The following is a 14586-nucleotide window of genomic DNA, read 5'->3' as shown; positions in this document are numbered from 1 at the left end:
GAAATTATGGATGAAACTGGAGACTATTATGCTAAATGAAATAAGCCAGTCCCCAAAACCAAAGGCCTAACATCCTCTCTAATATGTGGATGCTGATACACAATAAGGTGGATAGAGGGAAGAATAGAAGTTCACAGGATAAGACAAAGGGGAATGAAAAGGAAAGAGGGATATGCGAATAGGAAAAACAGTAGAATAAATTGGACATAAATTTCCTATGTTCTTACATGAATATACAACCAGTGAAACTCCACATCATGTATGACCACAAGAGTGGGACCCTGATTAGAATAAGTTATCCTCCATGTCTGTATAATGTCAAAATACACTCTGTCATGTATATCTAAAAAGAACTAGTAAAAAAAATTTTTTTTAAAGGAAATGAAACTGTGCCTTGCACTTTTATCAACAGCAAATAAAGGTGAATAATTATTTAGTAGCACAAACAAACATGAGATATAGGGATCTCTGAAAGAATCTAGCAGACACTTGAGTTTGGAAACACAGACGTCTTCCTGTGCTCAAAGTTCAAATGTTTAAAAATCTGTCTGTGAAAGTTTTGGTAATAAAATTACTACAATAATTAGTTCAAATGAAATTTTAGATTGACTTTTGTACCCCACCAATTCAATCTATAGTGTTGACATAATGGCAAGGAAGGATTATTCACTTTAATTCCCAGATACTCACATTTTACTAAAATATGTACTCGACCCACCTCTACCTTGACAACAAATATTTAAGTAAAACCCACATTGCTGTTATCTTAAGGATGATGTTTCTCACCTGTTGAAACCTAAGATCTATATAATTGTGAGTATCAGGCTGATGTATTTATATTGCAAAAGCAAAAGTGGACCAAACATGAAATATTTGCAAAAACCTGGATCTTTCAAAAACTAGTGGGAAAATATGATACCACACCCAGAACTTGCAAAGGAGATGAGAGTGTCCTCTGAGATCTTAAACCAAAAGGGAAGTAATGCACTAGCAACCAAATTGCTGTCAAAAATACAAAAGGCTTAGAAACACGTATATTTGTTTTATCACTAGTTTAAAATTACGAGTACATTCCATGTGACCTTGAAAAGCATGTTGAATTGTTTTGATCAAAGTAATTGTTCATGAATAAAACCGAGAATAATTAAAGTTGGATTTGTTTGTCTTATGTCTTATCTCTCTCACTAATGTTCAAGAATGATAATTATGAAATTCATTAATAATTAACATTGCTTATATGCAACAAATACAAGTGTCTGAATTCAGTGTTGGATTGCAAATTGCCTTAAGTTTGATATGCTCAAAGAACATATAACAGAGAAATTATTAATTTGCTCTGTCCATCTGTATACTAAATTAAGATTATTGGGATGTTCTAGCAAGAAAAACTTTATGAGTTCATTATATAATTCACAACAATAAATTGCATTATAATATCTAAATATTTATAAATGATGAAGTATTTTTGATAAGAAAAATACTAATTAAAATATATTTATCCTTTGGAAAAATAATACTAATAAAATTACTAAATATTTTTGTTCACAAGTAGAATTTGCTCATGCTCATTTCCTTTTCTCTGGTGTCCTTTTCTTACCTGTCTTCATCTGTTTGGAGAACATTGATCTCCCTGCCAAGTGCTGTTTGCACTGTCTTTCAGCGATTTAGTGGTTATGTACACAAAATCACCAAGTGCTAGTTTCCGCCTTCAGAGAAAAATTTTTAGAAAATAATTCATCTTATTTTAGAACATTTCCATTATTACAATAGTTGTGAATGCACTATTCCAAATGAAATTCTTTAATAATATTAGAAATAGTAAGAAGGAGCCAGAAAGAGAGTTAAAACTCATTTTAAGAAGAAGTGGGGTATTATTTTCTTTCAACTTAATTTTATACTTTTAATAATGAACTTAGAAGAAATAAGGAAGCATATGTTGGGCATACTAAGGCCTTGGAATCTCACTGTGATACTTGTTAATAGCAGGGCAGATAATAGGAGACAATTTTTGACTCATGTATACAATAAAAATAATCTGCATATATGATACTTGTGGATTGTGCTCATGCAATCTAATATAGTATAAATGAGTTACCTGAATGATGAAAGTGATACAACAAAACTTTCATAATCTCAGTTATCAGGAGAAATTTCAGTTTCTTGAGCATATATTTAAAGGGTGGGTTGATTCTCTATCTAGGAATGGATATAATTTTTAAGCTTATTTATATCTTTAGTATACAAGCTATCTTGCATATGAATAGACTTATGTAAACTGAAATTGAGAGTACCCAAAATATCTATAAAAGCCTACTTACAATCACTTTTTTAAAAATCTTGATATATGTACATATATGTATACACACATACATACACACATGCATGCAAACATACACACACACCTATATATGTGTGTGTGTGTGTATATATATAAATATATATATGTATCTGTACTCCATGACTGAAATTTTTTTACTTGCAAAGAATAAATAAAAATTTGAAGTTGACATTCTTAATTACACATTTCTGTCTTCTCATTATAAAATATTTCATCACAATTTAAATACTTTAATATATTATGCAAATATATGTTCCTATGTGGAAAACTTACAATTTATAATCTATATAATAAACATTTCCTTTTTCAGACTTGGTCATTTTATTAATTAGTATTGCTATCTAACCAGTCACCCAAGTATAAAACTGATTGCTAAGTCATCTTGATTACCAAATTCCTATGTCTCTCACCTCTTCCCTGAATTCTAAGTCAGAACTGTACACTTGCAGTTTATGCAGTGGTGGACATGGTCTGTATCTGCAACATTCAATGTAATGTCTATTTAGCACTTGAAATGTGGCTAGTGCAACTGAGGACCTGAAGTTTTAATTTTACTCAGAAAAATTAACATAAGTTTTAAAAAACCACATGTGATTAATGCTGACCATATTGAGCAATACTTCTAGACATGTATACCTGACTACCAAACTTACGATACCTTATAAAACTCTCAAATTTGATATCCATTGGACCTAGGAATCTTGATTTTTTTTTGGTTCACTCACTAAATACGTTTGCCTCACTGTCCTATATAAAACTTGCCATTTCCACATTTTATCTGCTTATCATACATTCTACTTTTTAATATTTTTTTTATTGGAGCATGTTTGTTTGGTCTATTTCTTTTTTTTTTCACTTTCTTTTTTTTATTTATTTTTATCGTACACAAACGCAATACACACTGTTTCTCTGTTTTTACATGAAGTAAAGGCATACCATTTGTGTAGTCATATTTTACATAGGATAATAGTGTTTGATTCATTCTGTTATTTTTTCCTTCCCCCCACCCCTCCCACGTCTCTTTTCCCTCTATACAGTTCCTCTTTCCTCCATTCTTACCTCCTTCCACCCCCCACTATGTGTCATCATCCACTGATCAGAGAGATCATTCGTCCTTTGGATTTTTGAGATTGGCTTCTCTCACTTAGCATGATATTCTCCAATTTCATACATTTGCCTGCAAATATCATAATTTTATTATTCTTTATGGATGAGTAATATTCCATTATATATATAATATTCATATATATATATATATATATATATATATATATATCTCACAGTTTCTTTATCCATTCATCAATTGAAGGACATCTAGGTTGATTCCACAATCTGGCTATTGTGAATTGAGCAGCTATGAACATTGATGTGGCTGCATCTCTGTAATATGCTGATTTTAAGTCTTTTGGGTATAGGCCAAGGAGTGGGATATCTGGGTCAAATGTAGTTCCATCCCAAATTTTCTAAGGAATCTCCACACTGCTTTCCAGAGTGACTGCACTAATTTGCAGCCCCACCAGCAATGTATGAGTGTACCTTTTTTCCCACATCCTTGCCAAAACCTGTTGTTGCTTGTATTCTTGATAATCGCCATTCTAATTGGGGTGAGATGGAATCTTAGGGCAGTTTTGATTTGCATTTCTCTTATCACTAGAGATGTTGAACATTTTTTCATAAATCTGTTGATTGCTTATAGATCTTCTTCTGTGAAGTGTCTGTTCATTTCCTTAGCCCATTTGATGATTGAGTTATTTGTATTCTTGGTGTAGTTTTTTGAGTTCTTTATACACTCTGAAAATTAGTGCTCTATCTGAAGTATGAATGGCAAAGATTTTCTCCCACTCTGTAGGCTCTCTCTTCACATTGCTGATAGTTTCCGTTGCTGAGAGAAAGCTTTTTAGTTTGAATCTATCCCAGTTATTGATTCTTGCTTTTATTTGTCTTGCTATGGGAGTCCTGTTGAGGAAGTCTGATCCTAAGTCAACATGTTGAAGATTTGGACCTACTTTTTCTTCTATAAGATGTAGGGTCTCTGGTCTGATTCCAAGGTCCTTGATCCATTTTGAGTTGAGTTTTGTGCAGGGTGAGAGATAGGGGATTAATTTCATTCTGTTGCATATGGTTTTCCAGTTTTCCCAGCACCATTTGTTGAAGAGGCTATCTTTTCTCCATTGCATATTTTTGGCACCTTTGTCTAGTATGAGAAAATTGTATTTATTTGGGTTTGTGTCCATGTTCTCTATTCTGTACCATTGATCTACCTGTCTATTTTGGTACCAATACCTTGCCGTTTTTGTTACTATTGCTTTGTAGTATAGTTGAAGGTCTGGTATTGGGAGATCCCCTGCTTCACTTTAACTGCTAAGGATTGCTTTAGCTATTCTGGGTTACTTATTCTTCCAGATGAATTTCATGATTGCTTGCTCTATTTCTGTGAGGTACGTCATTGGGATTTTAATTGGAATTGCATTGAATCTGTATAGCACTTTTGGTAGTATGGCCATTTTGACAATATTAATTCTGCCTATCCAAGAACATGGAAGATCTTTCCATCTTATATGGTTTTCTTTAATTTCTTTCTTTAGTGTTCTATTGTCAGGGTCTTAAGCCCCCTTGCTCTTCTCAACTAGCAACAAGGAAAGGGAGCATTCCCCAACAAGGCCAGACCCGGAAAGGTAGGATCCACTGATCACCCCCACCCAGCCCTCTGGGTGGAGGGCAATCAAATGCATCAGGGAGATCAGCCACAGCAGGAACTCCTTTATTGAGGAAGATACACAACTTTTTTGTAGGGTGGAGGCTAGGCCTGAACCAATCAGCTTAAAAGTCAGCAAGGCTGGGGGCGGGGGGGTTCACACAAGAGTCCCATAGGGCTACATGGCAAGCTCCAGCTGATCACATTTGCGGAACTGTTGTTAACCAACCCCTGACGGTAGTCCAATTTATCATCATTAACTTTTGAAACCGCCTTTAAGGCCCTGATCTTGCTCACGCACCAGGGAGTAAGGAGTCAGCCTGAGTTAGTTAACTTGTCATTAGTCCCAACATTCTGTAGTTCTCATTGTAGAGGTCTTTCACCTCTTTGGTTAGAATGATTCCCAAGTATTTTATTTTATTTTTGGGGGGAGGGTATTGTGAATGGGGTAGTTTTCCTAATTTCTCTTTCCAAAGATTCATCACTTATGTATGAAAATGCATTAGATTTATGAGCATTGATCTTATATCCTGCTACTTTACTGAATTCACTTATGAGTTCTAAAAGTGTTCCAGTGGAATTTTCTGGTTACTCTAAGTATATAATCATGTCATCAGCGAACAGGGATAGTTTGAGTTCTTCTTTTTCTATTCAAATCCCTTAATTTCTTTGGTCTGTCTAATTGCTCTGGCTAGAGTTTCAAGGTCAATGTTGAATAGAAGGGGTGAAAGAGGGCATCCCTGCCTTGTTCCAGTTTTTAGGCTGAATGCTTTCAGTTTTTCACCATTTAGAATAATATTGGCCATGGGCTTGGCATAGATAGCCTTTACAATGTTAAGGAATGTTCCCACTATCCCTATTTTTTTCTAGTGTTTTGAACATGAAGGGATGCTGTATTTTATGAAATGCTTTTTCTGCATCTATCGAAATAATCATGTGATTCTTGACTTTAAATCTGTTGATGTGGTGAATGACACTTATTGATTTCTGGATGTTGAACCAATCTTGCATCTGTGGGAGAAAACCCACTGGATCCTGGTGTACTACCTTTTTAATATATTTTTGTATGCGACTTCTAAAATTTTGTGAAGAAATTTTGTGTCGATGTTCTTTAAGGATATTGGTCTTAGATTTTCTTTCCTCAATGTGTCTCTGTCTGGTTTCATATCAGGATGATATTGGCTTCATAGAATGAGTTTGGGAGGGTTCCCTCCTCTTCTGTTTCATGAAATACTTTGAGGTTTATTGGAATGAGCTCTTCTTTAAAGGTTTTGTAGAACTCGACTGAGAACCCATATGTTTCTGGGCTTTTCTTTGTTGGTAGGCTTTTGATGACTTCTATTTCATTACTTGAAATCGGTCTATTTAAATTGTGTATCTTAAAAAAAATTAAATTGTGTATCTCCTCCTGATTTAGTTTAGGTAACTCATGTGTCTCTAGAAACCTATTGATATCTTCGAGATTTACTATTTTGTTGGAGTAGAGATTGTCAAAATAGCTTCTAATATGTTTTGTATTTAACTCATGTCTGTCGTGATATTTCCTTGTTCATTCCATATTATAATAATTTGGGTTTTCTCACTCCTTCTCTTTGTTAGTGTGGTTAAGGGTTTATCAATTTTGTTTATTTTTTCTAAGACCCAACTATTTATTTTATCAATTTTTTCAATTGTTTCCTTTGTTTCCATTTCCTTGATTTCAGCTCCGATTTTAACTATTTCCTGTCTTCTACTACTTTTGGTGTTGGTCTGTTCTTCTTTTTCTAGAACTTTGAGCTGTAGTGTTAGGTCATTTATTTGTTGATTTTTCTTCTTCTTTTATTGAATGTGCTCCATGAAATAAATTTTCCTCTAAGTACTGTTTTTATAGTTTCCCAGAGATTTTGATATGATGTTTCTTTGTTCTCATCTACCAGTAAGAATTTTTTAATTTCCTTCCTGATATCTTCTGTTAACCACTCATCATATAATAGCATATTATTTAATTTCCAGGTGTTGGAGTCGTTTCTGTTTTTTATTCTGTCAATTATTTCTAATTTCAGTCCATTATGATCTGATAGAATACAATGTAGTGTCTCTATCTTCTTGTATTTGCTAACATTAGCTTTGTGGCATAAAATATGGTCTATTTTAGAGAAGGAGCCATGTGCTGCTGAAAAGAAAGTGTATTTGCTCTTTGTTGGTGGTACAGTCTATAAATGTCTGTTAAGTCTAAATTGTGTTATTGAGATCTATGATTTCTTTGTTTAATTTTCGTTTGTCCAGTGGTGAGAGAGGTGTGTTAAAATCACCTAGTATTATTGCGTTGTGGTCTATTTGGTTTCTGAAATTGAGAAGGATTTGTTTGACATACATGGATGAGCCAATGTTTGGGGCATAGATATTTATTATTGTTATATCTTGCTGATTTATGCTTCCCTTAAGCAGTCTGAAATGTCCTTCTTTATCCCTTCTGACTAGTTTTGGCTTGAAGTCCACATTATCTGAAATGAGGATGGATACTCCAGCTTTTTCGCTGTGTCCATGTGCATGGTATGTTTTTCCCCATCCTTTCACCTTTAGTCTGTGGGTATCTCTTTCTATGACATGAGTCTCTTGCAGGCAGCATATTGTTGGATCTTTCTTTTTAATCCAATCTGCCAGTCTATGTTTTGATTGATGAGTTTCTGCCATTAATATTCAGGGCTATTATTGTGATATGATTTGTACTCCTGGTCATTTGGCTCATTTTTTTTTTTTTTTTTTTTTTTTGACATGACTTGGTTTCTCCTTTATTTGACTATTCTTTTAGGATAGTTCCTCCCTTTGCTGATTTGCTTCGTTGTTTTTCATCTCTTCCTCATGGAATATTTTGCTGAGAATGTTCTGTAATGCTGGCTTTCTTTTTGTAAATTCTTTTAGCTTTTGTTTATCATGGAAGGATTTTATTTCATCGTCAGATCTGAAGGTAAGTTTTGCTGGGTATAAGATTCTTGGTTGGCATCCATTTTCTTTCAGGGCTTGGTAAATGTTGTTCCAGGCCCTTCTAGCTTTTAGGGTCTGGATTGAAAATGCTGCTGATATCCTTATTGGTTTCCCTCTGAATGTAATTTGGTTCTTTTCTCTCACAGCCTTTAAAATTCTGTCTTTATTTTTTATATTAGGTATTTTCTTTTTTTTTTTTTTTCAAATTTTAAAAGTCTTTTTTAGAACACAAATGGTAGAATCAACCCTTACGTTCAACAAAATTTTGTATAGGTGTAGATAACATGTAAAAGTAAGTAAAATACAAGTGCCACATTCTACTAAAAAACTTCAAGAGAAACACACATATTAGTAAGGAGGACAATTTTGTTGAAAAACAAAGTCTAACAGACAGTTATGCCTCAAGTTTTTGAATCACAAACAGGAGAAATGATTAAAAAAAAAAAAAAACAACACTGTGTTATTCAGCAAGTTGGGATGAATGGAAGGAAAGACACTCTAAGGGTGGCAAAGCCACAAGAAAAAAATATTTTAGAGCCAGAGGTAGAAGGAAAGAGCAGGTTGGTGAGAAACATGACCTTCTGTAGTGTACAGGATAATAATACTATGACTATGAATCATAGATGCTTTTTAAATAATGAAGCTCATTGGGTGGAGGGGGATTGAGGGGGAAAAGGAATGCAGTGAGTACAAATCTTTTCACACCGAATGCCAAGATAATTAACTTTGATTCCTTCACTCCTTTGATATTCTCCTCTAAAAATTTCTGTCTTTGTGATCTGTGCTGAGCTCTATTCTAAGAATCCTTTTTGAAAATAACTGCTCTGCCTGTAATGGATTTTCTTCTCTATAACTACAGTGATGTCTCCTTTAAGAAAATAATGGGCAGTCAGTCAACTGTGTCCTCTTAGGAAGGTTTTCTTCCTCTGAAATCGTCTTTTTCTAGAATAGTGGATGACATGAGAGTGGGAAGCCGTGCTGATGACTGTTATCTCTTTAGGTAGGGGTACTTCAGAATCCGCTCCAGAGAGACTGCTGTGCTGACTCACCCTTTTGTATGGGACAATAGTACTTGTCAGTAGTCTGGCCACTGGTTCTCCAAGTTAGCACACAAAGTTGCTGTACTTCCGACAGATGTTGTTTTAGTCAGCTTCCCAGGAAAACCCCAGACTCCTTCAGCCACACCCCCTCTGCCTACAGGTACCACCCAGTCAGTCCATTCCTATTAGGATGGACAGTTTAGGTTGTAGCTCTCACAATCCAATTATTTCACCTCCAAACATTCCTGCATTAATACATGAGCTCTGGCGGAACACCTCATATCCAAACTATAACATATGCCATATAAAAGATAAAAGGAAGACAAAGGATGACACATAATGGGGGGTGGGAGGGGGGCAAGAATGGAGGAAGGAGGGACTGTATAGAGGGAAAAGAGAGGTGGGAGGGGTGGGGGGAAGGAAAAAATAATGGAATGAATCAAACATCATTACCCTATGTAAATGTATGATTATGCAGATGATATGCTGTTACTCCATGTACAGAGACAACATGTATCCCATTTGTTTACAAAAAAAAAGAATGTACTGTCTCACCCAGGATCAGAAACAATGGAGTCAGATAACCAGGGACTGAACCTTAATAAATATTTTTTCATTTAAAAAAAAAAAGAAAATGAAATACATTGGAAGGGCATACTTTATTTTGCCAATCCCCTATTATTGATGAAAGTTTAGGTGATCTTTAATTTTTTTGTGCTACTGCAGTGTTATGGTGAATATCATTTCAAAAATGTGGAAACATATGCATGTATGGATATACTTAATATATGTGTATACACATACACAGAAAACTACATGAACATACATACAATCATATATTCCTAGCACTTGGATTGCTGAGTCAAAAACCATATATTTTTAATGTTGAAAGCTACTGAAAAATAGTCTTTCATAGACATTTTCCCAGTTACACCCCTGCCACTGACATGCAACAATGCCTATTCTCTGCATTCTTTCCAACACAGTATGTTGTATCTTAGTTTTATTTATTTAGTATTTCCTCATTACCATGAGGGAAATTGATCAATTTTTCATATGTTCAAGAATGTTTTGTATTTATTTTTCTATATTTGTTTGGGGTTGTTGACCTTTATCTTTTTGACTTGTAGCAGTTATTTATATTTAAGGTATTTTCATTATAATGTGCCTTGGTGGGGTCTATTGTAATTTTGTGTACTTGGAGTCCTATAAACCTGTTGTACTTGATTTTCCATTTCATTCTTCAGATTTGAGAAATTTTCTGATATTATTTCATTGAATAGATTGCTCATTACTTTGGTTTGTTTCTCTAAGCCTTCCTCAATCACAATAATTCTTAAATTTGGCCTTTTCATGATATCCCCTAATTCTTGTAGATTCTGTCATAATTTCTTACCATCTTCTCTGTTTGGTCAACTTTGTTTTAAAGATTAAATATTTTGTCTTCAATATCTGAGGTTCTGTCTTCCGGGTGTTCTATCCTATTAGTAATGCTTTCTATGGAGTTCTTAATCTGGTTTATTGTTTCCTTCATTTCAAGGATTTCTGTTTGTTTGTTTGTTTGTTTTCCAGTATCTTTCTTTACTGAAATGATCTTTTGCTTCCTGTATTTGCTGTTTTAACTGTCAATTGGTGCGATCATTCAATACATGCATTTGCTCTTTCATCTCATCATTCAATGCCTGCATTTGCTCTTTCATCTCATTGTTTGCTTCCCTGATCATTTTAATTATGTACATTCTGAACTCCCTTTCTGTCATTTCTTCTGCCATGCTGTCATTGGATTTTATTGATGTAACATCTATATTTGTTTGGGGCATTTTCTTCCCTTGTTTTCTCATATTGTTCAGGTATCAGTGGATCGCTGATATACTGCAGATTTCCTCTATTGACTTATAGTGTCCCTGAAGATTTCTAGTACATCACCTCCTAGCCTTCAGTAGCCTGAAGTCTTAGAAGAAGTAGATAATGCAGTGCTCCACAAGGAAGCTGCCTCTCTAGGGGTGGTGGCCTTCAGGTGGGGTATATTCCCTGCTAGTGGGCAGAGGCACCTCCACTTATTGACCAATGATCATCCAAAGGGGAACTAGGCTGCGAGCTGAGGCAAGGCCTATTTGGGTCTATGTCTCTGGTTTTACATCCTTTTGGGAAAACCTCACCTGGCAGGGAAGGCTCACTGGGTGGGGATGTCTTGCTGGTCAGCTCCCCTCCTAGAAGTGCCCCCCGCAATACACAACTACCGCCTGGGCTGGGCAGCCTTCCTCTGCAACGTTCCCATGGGCCCGGACCTCCTGGGCCTGGGAGCCTTGCCTGTGCCAAAGAGTCTCCTTAGGCTGCCCCACCTCTGAGAACCTGCCCACAGTCCTGGAACCTTCGCTCCACCCCTAAGTGTCTCTCTGTGCGGCTCCTCCACCAAGAAGCCACCTAGGTCCTGGGACTGTGCTCTGCACCTAATGATCTGGCTGTGCGGCCCCTCCTCCGAGCAGCCGCCTGGAGCCACAGTGCAGTCACTCCGAGTCCAAGCGTTGTGCTGAACGGCCTCCTCTACAATGCTCCCAGTTGTCCGAGTTCACTGCTCCAGTGGGGTGAGGGGTGTCTTGTTGGGCAACTCTACTTCACAAAGTTCCCTGCCTTCCGGGACTACTGCCCCAGCCTGGACACCTCCCCAATGGGAGAGACTTACCCAGTGGCTTTGAGTTGGTTCCAAGTCTCTCAAAACCTCATCTTCTTGAATCCTGAGTCCTGGAGCAACCTGAAATGCAGCCACCCTCTAGTCTGCCATCTTGAAAACCTATCTTTCACTTTCACTAATAACACTGCCCAGTCTTCAACTCACTTCTTTCCTAAGTTAAAGGGCAGTGAAAGTTACCTCATCCTCTATAGGCAAAACAAGTATGTCTCCAAATTTCAGTAATATCTTCATGTGATCATCATCCCTCTGCACTCCAGCTCCACAATATATCCAATCATACCAATGACTGTCAGATGCTATCTGAAGACAACTGCCAACCACAAATGTAGGCTCACAGAACTTAAACATCTTTATCAGCTGGATGACCACAGTCTGTCACTGCCATTGCTGTATGACTTCCTATTCATTTGATACTATTTGCCACTGCATGATGATGTAGTTAGACTGCAAAGGAACTGAAATCATGTCCAAAGACAAGCTTCACTGCTGGAAGAAGATTGCTTTTGATAAGGGGGCAAAGCTTCTTCAAGGGCACGTAGTTGAATATTCTCAGAGGCACGGTGTTACTTTTGTACTTGTTTCCTGAAAGGCCCTCCTCAACCTTGTTAAGGTCATTGGAACAAGGAAGGTTTGAGAAACTGTTCATCCCCAAAGAGAAGTCTGAGGGTGGCAGTAGGCGGCAGTCCTTGCGGGCAGCATCTTTACCAGAAGGCGGTCTTCCGCAAGGAAAGGGTGTTTGCTTGATCCAAAGAGAAGGGCAGCGACCTTCCCCGAGGGCAGGGTGGTGGTCCAAGGAACATAGAGGCACTTGGTGCAGGCAATGTCTCCGCCAGCTCGGAAGTAGCCAGGCACCAACACCGGACACCTGGTCTATTTCTTGATTACATGTGTGCACATAAACACACACACACACACACACTCACACACACACACAAACCAGAGGAAGGTAGCTTACCCGTCTTTTTAAATACTCACAGAGTCCAGAATAGTGTTATTATATAGTAATCACTCAATGTTTATTGAATAGATGAATAAATGAACTGTTGAAAGAAGAATCACAATATTAGCCATAAACTAAAGGCACTGAGATTAAAGGCAGGAAGTTAGTAGCTAGATTGTAATTAATTGCATTGATCTGCCCTTTATGAGTAATCTGTCTTTAGGAAGAAGAGTGATTTAGCTTGTTCCTTCCTATGTACGGATAGATTTTAAGAACACTCACTTTAAAAGTTATTTTAGTGCTGGAATGATATGCAGCTTCTGTGTAGCAAGCAGTCAATACATGTTGAACATAAAAAGAATAATAATAGCTGTTATTGCTATTTCAGGTTTTACTTTGATGTGGAAGGTATCCTTAGCCTAGCTTCCAACACATTCTGATATCTGTTTCTTCATATGCTTCAGAAGCAGTTGGAGTTTTGAACTCTACTTTTAAAACTACAAACTTCATAAGAATGCATTTATTTATTTATTTTTCCCATGCTAGGGATTGAACTCGGTGGTGCTTTACTGATGAGCTACATCCCCATCAATTTATGTATTTATTTTTAAATTTTGTGATAGTCTTGTTAAGTTGCTTAAGACTGTGCTACGTTGCTTAGGTCAGCCAGAAATTTATGATCCACTTGCCTCTATCTCCCTAGTCACTGGGATTACACACAAGTGCCATCTAACCTAGATAAGAATACACTTATTCTTTAATGCACATTTCAAAACAATTAAAATTGTCCTATAAGTGGACATATAATAAAACACATATAATTTTCTCCTATTTTGTATCTTTGATAACTATTTTAGAAAATTTATACTTCTCTCCAGTTTAAAATGAGTAAGGGAATCATACTATTGGTCATTTAAAATAATATCACTTACATTTACTTTGCCAAGTTCAAACTTCACACTATTGACATTATACAATTTTCCTTGAGATTTTATCATATTTTACCTTTTGAAAGTATTGCCTTCTTCACTGATTTTACTTAAAAAAAAAAAAAAACAGCAAGGCATTATGGTATCTGAGTTTATTCTAGAAAAATCTTTAATATTTTAAGTAGCATCTTTATAAGCAACAGTATAGTACAATAAATCAAAAAGCAACATGCTCTGAAATTCTAATGCACAATATGTGTCAAATTTAAAAAGTAAGGAAAAGAAAACACACTTGGAAGAGTAAGATAGTAGTAGTTTGCTTAGAACTCAGCAGTAGAAGCCTTAACAGTCACATTATCCATAAGCCATCAAGTTACGGTAGCAGGATCTGGCAGTTGGGTAGAATGAACTATTTACATGTTTAAAAATCTGTCCACTTAGAATGCAATAAAATAAAAAAATCAATAATAATACATTTAAATTCAAACTGCCATCAGAAGAACTTTGCAATAGCAATCAGTCGTATTTACCAAGGCCACGTATGTAATAATCCTCCTGATCCCTATATAATTACTAGCTTTGCCTCTTGAATTATCAACAGCTCTCATGGCTTATTGCCTCATACTTGCTTAATAAGCATCTGCAATCAATAATCTTGCCATAGAGTAAGAGGCAACTAGCCAGTCATGCCCAGGGTATAAATGCCTCAGAAGTGATCATTACATCGGTGTGAACGACAAGGAGGTGGCTGTGCTAATGGGAGAGGCATGCGGTAAAGAGGTAATTTAGAAAATCTGCTTACTGGAATGTGTGTATCTTACCATAGCTGGTGGTGTCTCAGCTATGGGGAACAGTCACCCTTGAAAACGCATCTTCAAATACTTCCCAGAGGTGCTTTTACGGTGATCATCATCTCCAGCATCTGTCTTCTGTATCTTGCTATCAACATAACACATCCGGTTTGCCTGAAGTGCTTTTTGCACGACTA

Source organism: Sciurus vulgaris (genome assembly GCF_902686455.1).
Source record: "Sciurus vulgaris genome assembly, chromosome: 9".
In the NCBI taxonomy this organism is placed as follows: domain Eukaryota; kingdom Metazoa; phylum Chordata; class Mammalia; order Rodentia; family Sciuridae; genus Sciurus; species Sciurus vulgaris.
This window is presented reverse-complemented; position numbering follows the sequence as displayed.